The sequence below is a fragment of the Coturnix japonica genome, chromosome 7 (genome assembly GCF_001577835.2).
Source record: "Coturnix japonica isolate 7356 chromosome 7, Coturnix japonica 2.1, whole genome shotgun sequence".
In the NCBI taxonomy this organism is placed as follows: Eukaryota; Metazoa; Chordata; class Aves; order Galliformes; family Phasianidae; genus Coturnix; species Coturnix japonica.
The window spans coordinates 6,319,279-6,341,152 of record NC_029522.1 but is presented as its reverse complement, the minus strand read 5'-3'; the positions used below and the strand labels follow the sequence as shown (position 1 = coordinate 6,341,152).

The window sequence follows — 21,874 nt, the reverse complement described above, 5'->3', positions numbered from 1 at the left end:
GAAGTCTGGAAGACAAAAATAGTTCATAATTCTGATCCTTCACATTTTTAAGTGACAGCAACTCTCCTAAACCTCTTGAAACTTACCTAAGAATCACAATAGACCGCATCAAACTTCTTACAACAGTGCTTAGAGTTGAGCACACCAACTACGCAGTTGCGACCAGCAAGCATCTGATCCATTCTATAAGGGCACAATATAATCTGTATTCGACTGTACTGTAGGCACCACTCAACAATTAAAGGCTGAACCAATTCACTTTCTTTCTGATCCAGCCAGCGAGCCACACTAGCTTTCCTAAGTCTATCTCCTTTCCCAAGTTGCCACAGCACTGAAAAAGAGACTCACTATTAGATGGTATGCAAGCATTTACTCTAAATAGAAAACTGAACTTAAACTGCAGGAAAATTTATTAAAAAAAACATAATAACTGAATACAAAGCTGACTTGCCTACACTGTCTACAAAAAAAAACAATAAAACCAGCAGTAGCACCCCAGCCATCACAAGCACTGCATCACCTCCTGAACTGGGGGTTCTTTCCCCAGCAGGCTGCCAGCCCTGCTACTCAATGTGAACTTACTGAAGTAAGCTGGGATAGCACAAGTTACCACTGCACTCAGTGCTTTTGAACCACAGTGGGAGAGAGAGACCTCAAACCCAGAGAGCTTGGTCAGGAATGGGAACAAATGCACAATGTTCAAAAACAAAACAAATGAGAAAATCTTGCTTTGGATTATGCCACAGCTTCAGCTGTTTGCACCACTCTTCCCCAGGCCAGTGTCAGCTGCCCCACCCAACCCCTGTGCAAACAGCCTACATTAAATTCCCTGATGGTGTAATCCACCTGCTAATGGGAAGAAATCCAGGTCACAATAGCCATTATCCATACAGCTGGCCCTTTCAGTGTCAGTGAAGAGCTCAAGGACTGACTTGTTATACAACTCAAATGGAAGGGGACATCTTGCTACCCAGTAATTTATTCAGATATTTATGGGAAAAGGTGTTAATTCACTAAATGTTATGTCTCCATCTTTGGGGCAAGATGAATAATTAAGTAATGATTCACAAACAGCTTCTGAAAAAAACAGCAGAACAACTGTTAGATCTGTTATTTACAGCAAGTTGTTTCATCACCTTCAAGTCTCAGGGTGGAGTCCCCAGGTCTGTCTGTGCAGGCCAACTAACTCCAACACTGCACTCGTGCTGCACCTTTACTATTCCTATTTCTGTGCTTCCAGGACTCTTAATCCAGCTTCCAAAAAAGCACAAAAAAAAAAAAACACCAAAAACCCTCTTGTCATAACAAAATCACAAATTCTCCATAGCAAAGGGAGGTATTTCTTTTTCCTTCAGGAAATTCCACTTAATATACACAACACCGCCACTCGTTTGCCAAGCACACCATTTATTACTGTAAAGGAGGCTGGAATGGCTTCTTGGAGATCACTCTCCAAATTATTACTTCCCTATAACTAATGATACTAAAGATCTTTATGATAGGAGTAGACCTTGCTACAGAACAAATAATACTCAGTGCACTTCTCAGCTGACATCAGATATTAAAGCAGTTACAGTTCCTGTTTTCCTGAAGCTGCATATTCTTCTTGGTCAGAAAAACACCTGGCCAAGAACAAAACAAAAAACTCCGCAGACAGGAGGTTCTGAGCACTACAGCCACCTGATCCAGGAGACAAGCCAGGGTTTTCCCATTTTTAGACATTAAATCAACTTCCAGAAAACAGAACTCCTGGTTGTTGTTTTTTTTACCACCACAAAACCCAACTGCTCTAGAACACTTACTGTCATGATGATAGCAGAAATGAGGAAAGGGGAAGAAAACTAGAGGAGGAATTGCAAACTGAACACAATGCAAATGCACGAAAGACAAACTTAAAAAGCATCAGGAAAAGTTAACTGAGCAGAAACTTCGCATATCCTTTCTCCGTTAAAATAAAAAACAGCTACTAAAGCTACGCTCCTCTTTTCATCTCGTGAACTGAAATAATGGCACTTGAAAAGATCCCCCTGGCTCAAGATGTAAAGTGGCTTTTATCTTTAAAGGCATCAAGAGATCAGGCCTATCAGCACCAGCTGCACCTCCATCAAGGCCTGCCTACTGTGCTTCAGGTCTCCTGGGGCAGGGCTGAGACTGTCTTTAGCCTGAGGGCACCTGGAAAGCCTGAACCCACCCCCACACATCTCCATGCAGCCACCCACCGGGGTGGTCCACTGCAGGAAAACATTGGACTTGGCATTACATATAACGGAACACAAAGCACACAGCAGCAAGCGCCCCAGAGCTGCATGCAAGATGACTTGTGACTTAACAGGACTGTGCACAAAGAAATTCAGAAGCTGCGTTCATCCCAGTTCTCACTGCATCTCAGAGAGGTGTGCACACCTCAACTCCTTAGAGCCTTTCCAAAATACCACCCTTAACAAGTTTGTCCCCTACATTCATACCAGCAAGCACACAGAAAGCAACAGATTCATTTGTGTAAGAAAGGAACATTCGTTCTCATTTTCTTTGGGGAAATTGACTCTACATTGCCAGTTCAGTGGGATGGGAAACACACAAACTAACTGCAAAACAGTAACATTTTTGTTTTGGAAAAAAAGAATGACAGTAACAAAAATCTTTCTTGCAGCATTAATTACAAAAGGAAGAGCTGGAAGCTAACTTCATGCATTTGTGTGTCATATTAAGAAGTCATCATCATCTGAGACTTCAGAGAGAGAAAATGAAGCTAATCATTTTTGTCCCTCTCTACTAAATGCTGAGGAGGTTTCAGGCCTGTCTGCCCCAGTGGAAGGTCAGTGTGAAGCCCATACATATGGATGCGACACACAGAGCGGACAAAGAATCACACAAGAAGCCTGTTGCTCTCAGAGCAGAGCTGGGTGTCACAGCTGTACCTCAGTTCCACCAGCTGCCTCATGAGCTGTTCTCACAAGAGAAGAACGCCTTCAGAAAAAAAGAAATACACACTCTGATTAAGTAAACTGTGAGAAGTTAACTTGCAATTCCATAATCCCCAAGTGACAACAAGTCCAATCTCCCTGATGTTTCATCTGCAGTAATAATTTATGTTGTAAGACCTATGGCCTACAAGAAGATACTAGGACAAATCTTGAGTGCATTATTTGCCTTAGTCCCATTGACTCCAAAGCACTACTAGGCCAATTACAGCAAACAAGATTTATCAGCCACTACCTGCCACGATGATTAGCAGAACAAGCTGCTTTTGCTACTGCAATCAACAGCTCTAAGGCTAACAGCTCCCACCTGCAAGCACAAGTACACAAAAAGAGGCAAAGCCCAATGTGTCTTTCCATTCACATTCCACTTTGCTAGTCACTACACAGCTTAACTCTCCCTCCAAGGGAGGCATGCAACTTAAGGAGAATATTACAGATTCACCCCTACCAAATGCTGTGAACCAGAAAACAACTACATAGAGTAGTTTGTTCCACCTGAGAATAAGAGTTGTTTTCTTCCCTCATCCCCTTCCTTTGCTTGCTAGGAACTTAGTTTGTCATAATTATTTCTAGTAACACTGACAAGCCTTTCAGCATCTCGGAGCTCTAGAACAGCCAAGTGCTCCTTTTATAGGGTGCACATGGTACTAAAGTTAAGGAGAACTACAGAGCATCTTTAAAAGACATATCAGTGTAGCAAAAGCTTAAGTTATTAACAACAGAAAAAGGAGCACAAACCAAACAGCACAGCATCCACATAGTTCTAAAGCTCTTCTGCTAGAAATCAGTACAACTTAGCAGCCTCTACAGAGTGCCACCAATTTCAGGCTGCACTGTGCACTGTCAAGTATTAGAAAGTAACCACGCAAGCTCTTTGAAGGAACTCACCTGAACACCATTTACACAAGCATCATAATTTATATCCTATAAGCAGGTCTGAATGAAGATACGGTTACAGTAGGGAAAAGAGTATATTGCACTTGTCCGTATGCTGCTCAAATGCAAATTATCTGTGTGAACTGGGGACAAGCATCCCTCCCATGCCACAATCTGTAGTGGATGTAAATGTTAGTACAAACATTAACTTCCTTCTAATCTGAGAGCTTAAGTTACGTCAAGGATGATTTTAGCTGAATAATTCTCCCTCTACTAAAAAGTACTGTAGTCGAAAAAAGCTTTTGAGTTTCTTTCTTAAGGAAATTAATGCATGTCCATGCTGACTTTCAGGTTTTGCAATCTAAATAACAGAGAAGAAAAAAAGCAAACCTCAAACATTTACAGGTGAAGGGATGCAACTTCACTTCACTTGACCTTAATCATAATACCAGAACACTCAGTGCAACCATGAGTATGAGTAATTCTACTGGAAATTATGAATAGGAGATAAATGACTCGTAGAGTTCTCCAACTGGTTTTCTATGCACATGCTCCAGTTAACAACTTACGTAACCAGGACGAGCCAATTGGGCAGTGAAGACACCAGAGGAAATGCCAGTTCTGCCTTTAGCCAAAATGTTTGTGTGAAATTTAAATTCTCAGAGAATCGTCAGGAAAGTTAGTTCCTTTTTTCCTCCTTGAGAACAGAAGCACAAGTGTTTATGAGAATAAAGAACACCTCCTTTCTTCTCCACCCACGTCAACTTGGCAGCATGTCCCAGTATTTTGTGATGTCAGCACTGAAAAACCTGCATTACATTGCTTCAGGGCCTCCGAGAAAATACAAACAACTAAACCATACACTGATTTAAGATCTGCCCTTCTCTCCTCTGTGTGCCCTGCATTCAAAGAGAGACTTGTTGGTTCCCCCAGTAGGTCTGGCCCCAGTTCAGCAGCTGACTGGGACTGGCTTAAGGGATTCAAGTTTATCATGTGCACCAGTAAATGTTTATGAATCAGAAGACCAGAACACTTACCTGAGCAGTGCGTGTGGTGCATTTGGGTTTCTAGACACTGTGCCAAGAGCAACATACTTCAGCTAAGAAACCATAATGGAAATAAGACCTTCCTGAGCTCTTAGCAGGACCAAGGAATTGGGAAGTGCCATTTCCCCCAGAAGGCAGCGCTCAGCTTCCTGCCCACAGCAGCGCATCACACAGAGGAGGTGGTTGCCATTTCTGTCTGCATCCACTGGCAAGCTTAGTTCCAATGAAAAGCCAAACACAGACACTTGCCACAGAAGTAGCACAAGAATCCAGAACGGGGAGTGGAAACAGAAAACACTCAGTTTCAACATGCCTTTTCTTTTTTGGAACTGTCAGCACGGTTCTCCTTGCATATGTATCAGCATCCCTCACCTTAGTGTATCACCATAACGCCAGCAAAATCTGCAAGAGCCAAGCGTAACCTTGTTTTATTGCTGTTATTAATACAGCTGCAATTCTCAAAGGCACACCTGTGGATTCTCTCCTAACATGGGCTGTTCCGAGCAGAGAAGGATTTTTACCAGAAAAGCCTGAGAGGTCTGAGAACACAGCAGGGTATGAGGAGTTCAAAGGGCTGCAAAGAGCTGGTAAACACGTAATCACACTTCAGGTGCTAATCCTGCAACATAGCCTACAAGCACAGACTCTTCCTTATCCCTAGGGAAGTGACTGGGACCTCGCACTTCAGCATTGATGCCACATATAACCTGTTTTTTTGATAGAGGACAACAGCCTAAATCACGAGTATAAAAAACAACATAAACACATTTTTCCCTCATTAGCATATGCCAAAATCATACTGTAATACAGTAAACTGGAAATCAGTCAATGGCCAATGACTGATTCAGGGAAAGATTTCACTAATGCTTAAAGCAAAAATCATGTTTTGTGGCACTGAAGCAGGTGACCCTTTACTCATTCATCAATACATATAAAGCTGGTTGACTATTCCACTGGAAAATAACTATCACACCTAATCTCCCAAGGAATCCCATCACTGTATCCCCATACATCAACAGTTAGGCAAGGTTTGTGCACTGCTCGGTTGCAGATTACCCTAGAAAGTTATGGCAAATTTAATGTTTATGACAGGTTTCATGAACAAAGACATTGACCCACAGGAACTGTGGAGAATGAACAGAAGCTATGGCTGTGTTATAAAACAGAACTAAAGCATACTTTATTTCTTCAAAGGGTCCTAGATAACCACCACCTCCAAGACAAAGATGGTATTAGCAATGATCACAGGTTCTTCCACAGCATACAATTTGTGTTCCCAAACTCTTCCAACGAATGACACAAATTATTGAATCAAACACAGTCTAGATCATACCTCATCCCTTTTCTGCCCTTTATTCGTGCACTCTAGAGGAATTCATACTGAAGTTTCAGGTCTGCTCTGTTGACCAGAGCCCTTGGTGAACTCTTCCACAAGAGCAATCTTCATTACAGACAATAAAACCATCGGTCAAGAAGCCAAGACTCACGACTAAAACTGCTGTCAGCCTCTTGACAACCAGCTTACAGCTGTGGACTTTCTTCCACCAAAAAGGGAAACAAATCACAGGACCTTTCCCTCCATAGAGCAACAAACAAAGTACATTTCTTCCTTTTAAGATCTTCGGTTCAGAGTTGGTAAAGCCTAAAATGCATCACCATACCACGGGGAGAAGATTAAGGGGCATACGTAACAATACAGACCGCTGTAAGCCTGGCAGGTAGGGCAAAACAAGAAATGAATGAGATGAGTTCGTAGCTCTTCTCATGTCAGTTGAAATACAAATGTTTATCTTGTAGCCATCTTATAATCAACACACATGCCATTCTTCTTATTTTAGAATTTTCCACTGAACTGGCAGAGTTTGCATATACATTTTTACATATCGTGTTTGACAGATTACCTAAATATATTCCCTACCACATTTCCTTTGGTACAGTACTAAGTTATTCTTATTGCAGAAGTCATTACTGTCATAAGGAAAGCTTCCCATTTACGGTCCTTCTGGATGTGGAGGAGCTATTGCTCTAGCATGCGAGAGCAGAATGCAGAGGGAGTTAGTCATTCACATACATCAGCATCACGCTAAATGAAGCGGTACTGATGACTGCAGGTAAAACATGTCTCACTTGGAAACTGGCCAGGGGACAATACTCATATTAACTGTACTGGCACTACTGCTAACATTGTTTGACACTGCCCAAGAATCAGACAGTAGTCTTTGAATAAGAATTTCCATTCCATTTAGTTGAGTTATATACATGCACACATACTTATGTACGTGCCTAAAATTTTACATGAAAAAGACTGCAAAATGGAAAACCATCTGAAAATTAATAAAATGCGCCCACACTCCTCAGAAAGGGAAATGCCTTAGGGAACTTCACAGGGACCCATTCAGATCTGTAAGAAATCCTGACGCCACCAGCACTCCAGGCAAAAAAAACCTGCTGAATTTTCAGTAACTACCAGATGGCATTGTAGAACAGGGGTAATTCTCTGGTAAAGGACAGGTGTCTGTTTAGAACTTCCTGAGAAAGGCAGTCATTCCCTACAGAATTCTGTCAGATTCAGATTTAAGCTTTTGAGCAAAGTCCTCTGTTCCCAAAGTCTCATCCCAAAACCAAATAAAAACAAGCCCTGAGTATTCCCAAGTACTGAATTTCAAGTAGACCATTATATGACTCCAACAGACTGCAGGAAGTATCAAAGCTCTCTGCTCTGAATGTATGACAGTATCAGCCCAAACAGGCGCTTTCCAGCATCTCAAATGCCATTTTATGAAGATGTATTTCTCAATCTAATAAGCAGCATTGTTTCATCGGTTGTCACCATGAAAAATTAAATGGCAAAAATCAAAATTAAACTACAGCTTTTTGAGAATGGAAAAAAAACAAACATCTGCTCTGTTTCCTGCCTGTTTCAGATGCTCTGAACTATTAATCCAGACTACACAGAAAAAAAGAAAATGCTTTTATTAAAAACAGTTTCAACATTATTCACATCTCATAGCCATTATAATTAAAGGCCAACATACAGGACCACACTCATGTCAAACAACACCACCTCACAGCTTTGTTCAAAGTCAGGCTGAAAGGGGTCGTCTTCTGTTTTGAAACTGTAGGTTGGCTCGAGCAATAAAACTCAAACCATTAAGATCTCTAGACCATGAATGCCTGTATGAAACATACTCCAATAAAGGAAAGCACTTCACTGTGTTCCCTAGGTAGGGTAACATTATAAATATTAATTACTACTACTAAGTAGGTACAAGTTTGGAATCTTGAAACTATTCTACCATTAACCTCCTTTACATAATTACACCATGGGTCTTCCTGAAAAAAAAATAGAGAAGAAAAAAGAAAAGGAAGCTGAATGGCTATCAGGCAGAAATGCCAAAGTCATCAGACAAACGTGGTTGGTTTTAAAGCAAACTCACAGACGTGCAACATTCCCAACAAATCTCACTTACTGCAAAAGCAGGTGCCAAAAACCAATACTGAATAACACAGAACAACACAGAATGCTTCCAACCAGTAACAATACCAACCTGCTTCTCCAGGCCTATTGCATCCACAGCTTAGCTCCAATTTTCCCCACCACTTCATGTATGCTTAGGCCTCCGGTAAGTTCTCTACCATGCTACAATTAACTCTTGCCCAAAAACATGTTTATCATGCCTGGTTTTCTGCTTTGCCTCCTTAAAGAGCAAGCCTTGAGTCAGTCCTTCAAGTCCACAAGAACAACATTCTGATTCTGTAAATGCCACTGCAAATTATTACAGGATCTATACCAGCACCTCCTGTTTGTCTTAATATCAGTGCATTACTATAGCACTAAGTATNCAATACTGAATAACACAGAACAACACAGAATGCTTCCAACCAGTAACAATACCAACCTGCTTCTCCAGGCCTATTGCATCCACAGCTTAGCTCCAATTTTCCCCACCACTTCATGTATGCTTAGGCCTCCGGTAAGTTCTCTACCATGCTACAATTAACTCTTGCCCAAAAACATGTTTATCATGCCTGGTTTTCTGCTTTGCCTCCTTAAAGAGCAAGCCTTGAGTCAGTCCTTCAAGTCCACAAGAACAACATTCTGATTCTGTAAATGCCACTGCAAATTATTACAGGATCTATACCAGCATCTCCTGTTTGTCTTAATATCAGTGCATTACTATAGCACTAAGTATCGACATTAAGAAGCATGAGTCTTACCAGGTTTACATGCAGCAGCAGGTCTGGTGAGGAAAAAAGATGAATGTTCTGTTCTTCATCACAACTTCCCCCAGCTGGGGAACACCATCATAGCATGCAGCTGCTCATTCCCTCCCTCATTCACTGCTCACACACCTCCTCTCTGATTAAAAAACAAACAAAAACACAACAACAACAACAAAACCCACTCCCAAAGACTTAAGCTGCCTATCTCAAAGAAGTGCCCTAATAGTGCCTTTCTCCCAATTTACACTTTAATTTTAGCTTCAAGGCAGCTGGGTTCCTCTCTGGGGAAAAACAACAGCAGCGCACTAAATCCTCTGGGTACATTCTCCCTGCCTTCCTTCCCAGCACGCCACTATGGGGTTTCACACAGGTCTAAGGCAGCATCAGTCTGCAACAAAAGGGTGGTTAGTTCAGATTCTCAGGGTAACAAACTGTCTAACCCGGGGCAGTAGCTTTCAAGAACTGTGAAGATTTATTTTTCCTCTCCCATGGGTAAAAAAAGAAATACCTTATAGGTTCCAGATTCAGAGATGAAAAGGCTTACTGAATGACTTGATCCATCCTTTCTTGACACAGTTGTTCCATATTCATGTGGCTACTATGTACCATTAGGTACAGTATTACTGGCTCATCTTTAAGGAAAACAAACCAAAAAACAACCTACCCAGCATTTGGAAGCCAGCTTGTCTTTAACTTGGATCTCAGCTGCAGGACCAACCCCCTAAGTAGATGCTGTAAGAACTGAAAGGACATTTAAAACATGGAATTTGACTTGAATTCCTCAGAACTCACTGCAAGAAATTAACAGCAGGTCCTGACATAAACACTACCAAGGAATTCCTATTTGAATAGTAAATGCGTATCATATTTTAAAAGGACAGAGATTAGATCTTTTGCTGCTAAGAAGCTACTCAAGGAATGTATAGGACAAAAGCCAGCAATAGTGTGAAAAAAAAATCCATTGGTGGCACAAGAATGCAAGTAACAACTCCCTCAGGCTTCATGCTGATGCTCCAAAGCGTTTGTAAGGACAGCAATTGCAGTTCACACAGTTCCAGGACTACCAAAATCAGCTCCTGGCTTGTTACCCTGCGATTCAGCAAAAGCCCTTCCAAAGCAGGACTGCAGTAGCCCTGGACTCAGACACTGCTGCTAGACAAGGGCCGTGACCCACAAAAAGAACTCCTTAAGGAAGTGGCAGCTCCCACCCTCCAGCATGGCAGCAAAACAGCCAAAACCCACCCACACATTTCAGTACTGCTGTGCCTCCTCTGCCTGCTGGAGCAGGCAGGGGAATATGGAGGATACAGGAGAGGAGCAATTCATTCTGTGCACCCACACCGCACCAGCCTAAATTCCTGGACCCACCACGTGCCACCAACTGCTGCTGCTGACTGATCACCAACACAGAGGTGTGTTACCACAGCACCTACCAAATCTCTATTTCCCTCCATACAGTCCCACAATAGAGAATTTTAAACTTCCTGACTTAGCCCTTTCTGGGTTGCAGACACGCTGAAGGGGAAATAATAAACAAAATGAAATACAGGTTGAACATTAGTGTAAAATACCAAGTCAAGCTTCTATAAATCACAGTGCAAACCAGCCAGTTCTATCTGGCTAATAATCTCAGCAGTCTGTAACCCTTCTCCATTGCACACATCAATATTCAGAAGCACACAACACCAGCTGCTCTGGGGGAGCAGAATAATACCAAATCTTTGTTGCCGGCACCGCTCCCCGCTTTGCAATCTCCAGCCCACCTGCCATCATCCTGGGCTGCTTTGTGTCTGTGACGGATGTTCATGGACTCTTTTGTTGTGTGCCTATAAAAAAGCACTCGCAATATCTCCAGATTCTAACAGTTCAAGTAGCTCTAATTCAGCTTCCAGCTCTGCTCTTTGTCCACTAAAAATAACACACGTTTAATTGCAACTTGCTACAATTTTCTAATTCTCTGTGACCCCAAATGTCTAAATCTATTACCCAAAGACAGCCACAGTAATCCTTAATGAAGGTGTGGGTATGATGCAGCATGCTAGGGGCCATCTGGTTGCCAGGTGTTTCCTGGCTTAGCTTTTCCTCACAGCACACATCCCTCCTCCTACTCCTCTAATTCTAAGAAAGACAATTTCCACCTCAGGACACTCCTTCATTAAAGATACAGGCGAGGGTTTTACTGCAAGCAAGTTCATTTTCTGCTTGCAGTGGGAAGCACAGAAGGGCGGCTTGTTACCATTTGTATCACCCCATGACCAGCAGCAGAAGACTGTACCAAGTGTATTTCTGACTGTCAGCAGGAAGGGAGCCAAGTGCAATGTTTTCACAGTCATCCTACATCTTAACGTCCATCTCTTACGACGAAAAACTGACTTAAAGGATTAAAAACATTAAAAGGGCAGTCTCTTAGACCTATCAGAACTATTCACATAAAGAGCTGATTGAAAAAACACAGGGCAAGATTCTCAACCAGTGTAATTTCACATCTTTCAAAGAGTATCACAACCTACTTAGAGATGCTAGATCCTACATTTTACTTTCAAAAGAACAACACTAACTTCCCTGAAATCCCTGCCTTCCAGACAGGCCTTCCCCCTCTCAGTTACATACTCCTATCCTTCCCCAGCACTCTGCAACACTTTTATTTGCTGACTCAAGTTTAGTAAAATCAAATCACCAGTGTCAATACAGGATGATACATACTTAACATCAATTAAACTGTGCTACTGTCCACTTCTTAAAACGTTAGCAGTAATAAGAAGTTACTCACATGAATAACGGTATTACAGGACAACAAGCAAAAGCAAGTTCATAAAGAGATTTAAAAGCAAGATTCTGCAACTCATCTAAACATCTCCAAAACCAACACATCAGAATTTAGCCAATAAGCAGGGCACAAACCTGAAAAAGTTGAATTAATAACCATGACTACCACAGAGTCTCAGTTCTATCCTCCTAGGAGCTATGGGTCAGGCATCGCTTCAGCAGGTACTGCTCGCCTTTTGGTGCCTCAAGGCCTGAGTTTGCAGCAAGGGCTTCAAAGATGACTTAGTCCAGATGGACCAAAGAACTGGAAGGTACCACGGTTACACCTTCTGGGTGCACATCAAGCAACACAGGCTACAGCTGCACAGGTCATCCCTCACCCAGAGGATGGCCTGTGAATGGACACACAGGCTGCAGAGATGATTGATAGGAAAGGCCTGGCTGACCTTCAGTGCCCACTGGCAGTTCTGGTAACAATGCTGATGAGTGCTGGCATCCTGCTACCGGGTTACAGGCATGGAGAATCCCAATACATCCGAGCAAACACACACAGCCAGCCAGGCATCTGAAGAACCAATACAATAAAGCCACTGTAAAAGTGATAAAATATGCTTCTAACTTGAGGGTGACAGTAATAATCAATTAAAACTCAGCTACATATTATTGCTTCCACTCAATGCTAACAGTGAACAAAAACAAGAGGGGAAAAAAAACAAACTGACTCCCATTCAGGTTTCTCACCAACAGAAGCAGTTCTGCACTACAGGTCCCTGTAAGCAAATGCAGCTTGACCACAGATTTTATTTTTTTCCAAGTGTAGAATCAGAATGGCCTGGGTTGGAAGGGACCTCAAGGATCGTGGATCTCCAACCCTGCCACCCTGCCACAGGCAGGGCCACAAACCTCACATTTAAGACTAGACCTGGCTGCTCAGAGCTCCATTCAACCAGGCCTTGAAAGAAAACAAAACGTATTCCCCAGAAGTATGTGCTCAATTACTCAAACTGAAATTCACACTTCAGAGTAGCTTTAATGTTGCATTTCACATACTGACATTGTTTTACACAATACTAACAGCGTGCCATTTTAAATGACTGAAGGATTATAAGCATCACCTATAAATCAACGCTGCCAATTTTGACGAACTATAAAATTATATAGAGCCATGTCATGTCTTTTGTTCAACAGCTCAGATATACATTTATTATATGCCGTAACAGACAGCCCTGCATAATAAGAAATGCTTACATTAAATATTTGTCTAAGTCTTGTTCTGAAACGCAACCAGCTCACTATACCCTGAAAGGCTTAACTTTGCAGAACACCACGGAATGAAAGCCCTTATTTACAGCGTTCTATCCCTTGCTCTTTGGAATGAATCATGTTATTAACATTCCCCCCCCAACCCCGAAAAATGAGAGGCTTGTTTGGTTTTCTTTTTTTTTTTTTTTTTTTTTTAATTACTCTCATGCGTGCCTGCCAACTTTCTCTACACTACTCCAGAAAATATAAATATTTTCCTCTCTCTAACCCAAAATAAACATGCAGTTTCCTTCCTCATGGTTGATGTGTTTCTCCAACATTTTCCTGCAGGAAATTTTTTAATGGGGTATCTAATTGATCATATGAGAAAGAAGCGGTGGGGACAAAAAACTAGCTTGTCACTCTCCTTTTGGGTACATCAAGTCCCACAGCAAGCAAAAAATGGCAGCTCTACTCTGGACTAGCAGCTGCACAGTCACCAGGTCCCAAGTGCATTCTGAGCATGCTGACAGCCAGCCGGGAGCAGCATCCTGAGGGCCCAACCCTGCCCTCCCTGTGCCACTGCAAACCGAGAACTACTCCGACATAAAATTGAAGGAGCTGGCTCCCCACACAGCTATCTCCCTCTGCAAATGCTTGCTGTTCAGTTTTGTCCATTTTCTTCAACAATACTTCTCCCTTACATTTTCACAGGCATCGCCCAGCACTGCAAATTTCCTAATACAGGCACAGGTAAGTGCTGAAGGAAAGCAGGGTAACCCTGCAGGCCAGGAAGCAGCTTAGGACAGACACACCTGGTTTCATCTCTGATCCACCCAGAGCTGCTGGCTGACAAGCAGGATGGGATGTGAATTACTGAGTGTCCAAACCATCCCTTGAAGAGCAAGCATTACTCTCTTTTTTCTTCACAAACCATTCAGTTACACATCTGTCTTTCCCCTTTGGGAGCCCCCTAGTTTTTGTCCTCAGCCTCCTTGCACGTTCTCTAATTGCTGAGAGAAATAAAAGCTAGTATTGATTTCAGCATGAGTCAAGCAGAGCAGGCTAATGCCTAACTGCGTGAACACAGTCTTGCTGCAAACAAGAGCAGCAGCCTGCCTACCTACCACACCCTGCAATACTGCCTGCCCCCAAAGAGCAGCCTGAGACACCTGAAAAGCACGTCTGGCACCAGCAAACAGGAATCTGGCAGTGCAGAGACAGCTGCTGTTCATCAAACTATAGCCCCAGTAGCTCAAACAAAGGTAGCAGCTCTGCCTTCTGAGTGATACCACATGGCCAGAGCAGGAATGGGTACCCAGTCATATCTTACCTGACCACGTGAAAGCAGATGAAAGAACGGGACTGGGACTTTCAAAGGCCTTGGGATCTGTATTCCGCAATCAGCCAGGGGACACTGGAATCATGTTAACTTTTGCAAGAGCTGGATGGCAGTGCTTTGAGCTGCTGCACTGTAGTGTGCAACCTTGGGTCCAGAGTCCAGACAAATCCTCCTTGAGGCGATCAAATCCTTCAGCTCCAGCCTGGCAGTCACAGAAAGGCTGCTGCAGAAAACAGAGTAACCTGGCACAGAAAGGGCTGGCTAGCAAACAGGAGCCTAACCCTAACCCAAAAAGGAACAATTCAGATCCAGAATTGAACTCTTCTTAAAGTCAAAGGATTTCAAACATGCAGTTTCAGCCCATTTCACAGCAGACACAGTAATGAAGTTTTCTTCAAAGACCCTCTTAGTCTCTGAGCTTTCCCAGTGGGTAACAGGGCCCTTACAGTGGTGGCCTGGTGCCTTGCAATTGCCTGCACTGGCTTAACAACTTATTACAAATATCTTCTATGAAAGATGTGAAGAAGAGGTTGAAGAGGGAAAGAGAGAGACTTAGCTCTACCACAAAGTCAGCTGAGGTGCCTTTGGGCACAGCCTGGACGGCACAGTGGTTGAGTTATGCAGGGAAGGGGACAGATGTGCTCTCCTGTCCAGGAGAATCAGGTTTCTGGTCCCACAGTAAAGCACCCAGCTCCCTTTTAAATGTCTGCAGCAATTCTAGCATATCTGCTGTTCATCTCAGGATCAAACCTGGCCAATCCTCAAAAACTCTGCTCAGAGCCTTCACAATATTCTTACCCTATGTTCTCATTTTGAGACATTTCTCACCTCATTCATCAAAACTGCACCCAAGATCAGAAGCTCAGAAGTGGTAAGTTTCACACTGAGAAGCAGCTGCTTTAACAGATAACGCATGCTCCTCAAAATAGGGCTGACAGCTTCCAGTTTTAAACCAGACACCAGCCCCTATCAGTCTCTCCAGAAAATAAAGTGAAAACATAGGGTTAATTGAATCAATAGGTCTTCTAATTAAATGCTGCCAAGTGAGATGACATGACCGGAGCATTGTTCTGAGGTTTTTTTAATATTGTTCATCGGCAGGTTGCACACACATTAAATACAGCTAATTTTGCAAACGGATACTGGAAATTTAATTTCAATCTCCCTCAGGGAGAAAAACAACAAGTTTTGCAACAGAGAAGAAAGTTTCCTTAGAGTTGACCCTCTAGGAGCTGCCGCAGTCTGGCTGCATTAGGGCTCACAACACTACCTCCGATCAGAAAACCCTTCTAATCCTTCTCAGGGGGAGCGACCAACACAAAACAAGGAATATTCCTCAGATCCCTGTACCCAGGAGCACAACTTGTAAATTAAGGAAAGCAATTTACCTGTGGGGCTGAATTCTACCTACAAATCTGTAGCTCTAGAATTCACAGTTATAAATGATTATCCCTCTCGTGTGCTAAAGCACCCCAGGTTTTCAATAACAGGAATACAGATCTGAGAAAGGAATTGCTTTTTCCAGATGGTGCAAGTTATGTGCAGATTCAATAAACTCAATGTCGTTCCATTATTTTCTCTACCTGCCACTCCTGCTTGCAACAAAATCAGCACATTACTCATATAGGGGTGCATGCTTAATTCATCTGGAAGACAGACACCGTGTGCTAAAATAAGCAAATACTGACTCCACTGCATAAAGCTAGAAAAACAACATGTTTAGAAATGCTAGGAAAACAAACAAACAAAAACATGTTGGTCAAGGCTACTCAGGCTGCACCTGTCTCTCTAATAGCCAGAAATGATGAGATTTGATAAATCTCTACATTTCCAAGGTTGCCCAGGTCTCCTATTTGCACCACAATTGCTTTCAAGTTGGCACCCTAACAAAGCCACAAGATACTGAGCACCAACACTGCACCCGCTGCCCTGTTAGCATTGGGAATGAGTGTGACAGCTTCCTGTCCTCCCCAGTCAAGACAAAAGAATAAAGATCAGTTTCATCTGCGCGGCTGCTGTAGGGAAAAACACTAGTGAGTGTAAAACCATAAGGAACAACTGCATCAGCTCATCTTTTCTCTTTAATAAAGCAGCAAACAATTAGTGTTAAAGTCAAATGGGTCAATCAAGACCTCAAATCTTCTTAACAGCTAGCACAATCAACCCATGTGGCCACAGCAATCCAAATTAACCCCACAGATGCATCAGTCTCTTTTCCCAATACCTAGAAAGCAATTACAAATGTCACATTTAATGTCCTTCTAAAACATCTTTCTGCAGCTTAGTAGCATAACCTGTGATTTACCCTACCCTTGAAAGAACAGCTTTTTCCTTTGCTGAGGCAGATGGCTTAGGAAACCACCCATTTCCATCAGTGTCTCTCTAAATCAGCTCCACCCTGTGGAAATCAGTCTCTTGCTGGTTTTTCCTTATTAGCTCAAATGCACTACAGAATCTCTGCTAACAAGCACACCTGTGTGTGAAGGGAAAGAACAAAGGGAAAAGGCACCAGGACACCTAAAAGCAGCAGGGCCTGTATTCTCCCTCAGCGTGTATATGTGTTAGGGGAAGGACACACAACCTAGTGACTTCAAGGAACACTGTTCTCTTCCATGCCTTCTCTGGAGTCCCTCAACACCACCAAACATCATCAGGGGTTTTCCACAACTAAGCCCATGGACAATGAATTTAAACCATTTCCCTTTCCAAGCAAAACAGTTTAAAACTTAACTTTAAAGCATGCTTAACATTCACTTCCAAGAGCAATTAAGAGTGTACTTAACAGAATAAATCCAGACAGACAAAGGCAAGTTTTCAGGAACAATTGCACATACAATAACAGAAAGGTTTGAGTCGGGAGGGACCCCCTAAAGGCCACCGAGTCCAACTCTTCTGCAATGAACAGCAGCTCAATCAGGTGCTCAGAGCCCCATCCAGCCTGACCTTGAGCATCCCCAGGGTTGGGGCAGGGCATCCTCAGCACCTCTGGGCAACATGTTCCAGTTCTTCACCACTGTAAAGGTGGTAACAGAGGATGGTTTAAAGGAGGCTAATATAAAGATGTTGACCAAGATGGTGATAAATAGTCAAAGGTTATTAGTAAAGAAAACTCACCAATGTCAATGCTTGGACCAGATAGCTGAGGCAGTCTCCACTGGGGAGCGATCTCTAAGAGATGCTGCCTCAGTGGTGGTCAGCCCTTAAATGAGGTCTCAGAGGGGGTGGAGTCGAAGTCCACCCCTTCAGGGAGCACAGCTCCATTACTCTCACCTGTGCTCCCGCAGCTGACCCAACACTTGCCTCAGCTGATTAATCAGTGGTTCAAGCTGTGATTTCCCATACAACCACACATACTGTAAAACAGAAGCACATTTCAAGTATGCACATGGACTTCAAAAAAGCACACAAACGAAATGCCCAGATCATCAGATAATTCGATCTAGAAGGTACCTTGGGAAGCCAGTTAGCCCTAGGGCTCAAGAACACTGCAGTTTTCCAAATGTCTGTCTTGTTACCCATTTGTGCATATTAACTGCAACACTCCCTAATGCATTTCTGGATAAAGCTCCAATATAGCAACAAATGTGCTGAAGGCACAACATTTCTCTTAGGAGAACCCCAATAAAGGCAAAGGCCGAAAGGGTGTTTTTTACCTTTTGCTGAGGCAGAGGTTATACCAGATGAGCTCTCAGCATCCTCACTGCCAGCACCAAGTACTACATGGAAAACAGGTCTCAACTTTGGACACACCCAATGTTTAGAGCGAAGCACTACCAGAGATTGTTTGGTTTTTTATTCCCCCTCCTTAAGCTGGTTGTCATTTGTCTATTGTGGCATATCAGATTTCAGATCTGACAGATGCCGCATCTCCTTTACAAGTTCTATCAGTGCCCTCTGACTTTATGGAGCTTATAGTAATAAAGAGGCAATTCTTTGAAATCCATTATCGTCAAGTCCTCACAAGCTAAATTCTTTTTGACTTCTCCTTCTTCTCACTCCTTTAAGAAAACAAACCTGTCTCCAACACATGTATATGAAATGCCATGTTAGGAGGTGATTGCTGAAATGGTCCAGCAGAGTCTGAAATGGGCCTCAGCCACCCGTCTCTGTGTTTAGGTATTTCCATCAATTCCCACAGCTCAGACAACTGTTCAGTGACTACAGGGCCATACATAGAGGGGCCAGAAACAGCTCTGGTGTCAGTACAAAGAGCAAACGTTTCCTCTCATGAATCCAGGTACACGGCTTTGCAAACAGTAACTCATACAGAAAGCAGCACGATGCAGGAGGAAAGGAAGGGTGTGCTTCTGAAAAGCACCCAGTGACAAGCGAATTCTTAACCCACAGACTGCAGCAACTCGTTTAGGGACTACTGCAATCCTTCATATTCCAGTGCAGGACCCAGGGGGTCATTAAATGACGATTTTTTAATTGTCAGAATATATTTAAAGAACACAGCAAAGTGCGTACTGACATAACATACCATCACAATTGCATCAGATCTCTAAATCAAGGGTTCAAACACTGCTTTATGTAACAAACTGCATTATAAGCGCAATGAAGTGCCCTCTGCGTTCAAAGCGTGCTAAAATTCTCCCCAGAAGAACGGCGACTTTTTCTTGTCAGGATGACAGCTCTTTGGCTTCTCTCATACACCCGCAGGCAAACCACAACATGAGTGCAACAAATTATAAAGCTCCATTAACAGAATCCTTTACATGAAGGGATGAAGTAGCACCGCTTCTCCTCCTGAGCCTCACCACACAGGGACCCATTGCTTCCTTCACTTCTGCTCCGCAAATGGCCTCACTAAGCTAAAGGGGTGCAGCGTGTTGGTTCAGCTCACCTCTAAAGCTCTGCAGTGCTGGGGCCTGAGCTCCAAGACTTGGTACCACACCAAGTTTGGGGTCCTGCCTGCTGCCAAATGCATTCTTGTTTTCACCAAGCAGGTGCATTTAATTAATGCACAGCGTTGAACTCAGCGGTTGCTAAACCAAGGTGCTACTGAGGTGAGTCAGGGGTTTGCCCACCACTTTACATACCACATTCTGAAAATACTAACAGCAGAAACACACACCCATTCACAAACTGACCCAGACCGCGCTGACTGAAAGGAGTTTCTATCACAAGTAGGGAAGGTGTCCATCTCTCAATGTGAATCACTTCTTAGCAATCTATCAAGTAACAGCAGGAGGATCTTCATCACGTATAGCTCTCTCTGCACATTCCCTTCCCCTCCTCAGCAATAGCTGAGATGCTGTAATCACGTCATCCAGTAGGGAGGGAAGCAAGAGGAGCTATTGGAAACAAACACATCCTGCAGCGGAGCTCTGCTTGGGTGCAGCAGATCTGATATCTGTAGTCAAGTCATCCACCAGCACAGGTGCAAAGAGAAAGACTCCTTTACGAGGAGAAAGCAAACGTCTGGGCAGGAAGGGGGAGATGCAGAGCAGAGAGGAGATGTGCTTCCACTCTGCAAAGAACACGTCTGAAAACAAAAGGGACGGGTTTGCTGGATGGGGAGCAGCACAAGTGCTGGACAGCAAACGGTTCTTGGAGACAGATTCACTGACACAACCACAAAGACACGATGGATCACAGGAAAGGACGGCAGAGATTTAGATTATGTGATAAGAGTTACAACATGTACATATATAATTCACGATTTTATGTGAGCAATCAATGTGAAAGCCTGCTGTTCGATATCAGGAAGAATCCCGCACAGAACGCCACCACCAAGTCAGAGAACATCTTTATTCAGAGGAAAAAAACCAAAGTTCCATCGGAAAAATGAATTCCGTTGGCATCCCGAGGGCAGCAAGCAGCTGTGCAGGCACATGGCACACCCCCTTCCTTCCCCAAGGTGCTCGGCACAGCAGGTCTGACACACACAAGCACCGACCTGAGGCGGGCAGCGTTTATGGGGCAGATGTGGGCAGCGTTAATGGGGCAGATGTGTGCAGCGCAGCGCCGTGTGCCCGCGGCTCTTACCTGCAGCAGCTGGAGCTCAGCACAGCGGTCTCCTCTTGTCACATCACGGCTTTGTTCGCCGCCGCCCCGCTGCGGTTACAGCAGCCCCGCGCGTTTCCTCCCCGCGGCTCATCCATCCAATGCGGGATGTGAGGATCCCTCAGCCCTCCCCCCCCCACACCACCACTTGAAGCGCAAATTAGAAGCGCTTACACCCGCGGCACCCCCGCGTCTCCGGCAGCGTTCTTTGTTCAGCCTTACAGATCCCTTTAGAGAAGCTTAGGGTGGGGAGGAGGGGGGAGCAGGAGGGGATAGAAGGTGACATCCCTCATAGGGTTTTAAGCGCTACGGATGCCCAGACCCCGAAGGGGAGCTGACCCGAGCCGACGGCTGCCAAGGGAACAAAACAGCCGCCAAGCCCCCGCCACGCGCCCAGCCCGCCGGGCAGCCCCCACCTCACGCCCCCTTACCTGACTGCCGTGAACAGCGACCGGCCCCGCAGCACCGACGGGTAAAGCCGCAGCGCTCCACCGCCCTCGACCCGCCCCGCCGCTCTCGGGGCTGTCGCCGGGACGCGGCCGCCTGCGCGCCCCGAGCCCCCGGGACCCGCCCCGCTCCTCCGGCCCCGCCCCGGCCGTTCTCCCGCAGGGCCCCGAGGCGCTGACGGAGGGCCCGGCCCCTCGCCGCCGCCCCGCCCCGCGCGGAGCTCGCCGCCCGCAGCGGCCCCTGCATTGCGGAGCGCTACCTGAGCGGGGCGGCTCCTCAGCCCGACATGGCGGTGCGCTGAGGTGCGTGCTAACGGCCGGCCCCCGCCATGCAGGGCAGCCGTCCCGCGTGTCCCTCACCTCAGGGCTTCCAGCGAGGCCGGTCGAAGCACCTTCTGTTTGTTTTTGTCCTTCTAGGAGGCAAAGCGGTGAGATAGGTGGAAAATCGTACCTCAGGATCTGCGCTGCTGCCGCCTTGCAGCTGTGCCGGTGTGGCTCTGAGCTCTCCGGCCCTTTCCCGGGCTTCGGCGATGAAAGGTAGAAATTCTGTATGGTACTTAGCAGCTTCCCAGCCCGAACTCTCCCCTCTGCCCCTCGGGATGGCAGTTCACGTTTCCGTATCCCTTCGGTGAGATAAGAAACACGAGGGCACAGGCAGCCGTCGTGTGGCAGTGCTGCTGCAGCAGCTGGCCGCACCCACTCGGTGTCACTTGGTTCTGCTGCAGGTAATGAGTGGAACAGGCTCGATTCTCTTTTTATTCCCCTGAACAAATGAATCTAGTGGCCTTTTCTTGAAAATGATTGTGCCGAGGCCAGTCTGTCAGAATCTTAACCAGCATTTCTCACATAACAGTGCCAAACTTTTATACTTTGACTTCAGTTTTGTCTCACAGAATCACAGAATTGTGGGGGTTAGAAGGGACCTCTAGACCTCTCACTGTG

General features: G+C 44.6%; 1 protein-coding gene and 1 long non-coding RNA gene across 39 annotated transcripts in view; one reads left to right on the top strand and one right to left on the bottom strand.

Annotated features, from left to right (window-relative positions):
• Positions 1–21,485, bottom strand: part of MAP2 (microtubule associated protein 2) — a 186,503-nt gene extending 165,018 nt beyond the window's left edge. For 35 of the 38 annotated variants that reach the window (XM_015867895.2, XM_015867920.2, XM_015867910.2 and 32 more), the window contains exon 1: positions 20,918–21,017. The gene's annotated coding sequence lies outside the window, so the exon portion shown is untranslated. Of the gene's footprint in view, positions 1–20,917; positions 21,018–21,383 lie in introns of those variants that run through there. The other 3 variants (XM_015867896.2, XM_015867902.2, XM_015867908.2) reach the window with 1 other exon arrangement.
• Positions 21,077–21,874, top strand: part of LOC107316454 — a 67,170-nt gene continuing 66,372 nt past the window's right edge. The window contains exons 1-2 of the long non-coding RNA XR_001556357.2: positions 21,077–21,235; positions 21,350–21,469. This is a non-coding gene — a long non-coding RNA (uncharacterized LOC107316454). The remainder of the gene's footprint in view (positions 21,236–21,349; positions 21,470–21,874) is intronic.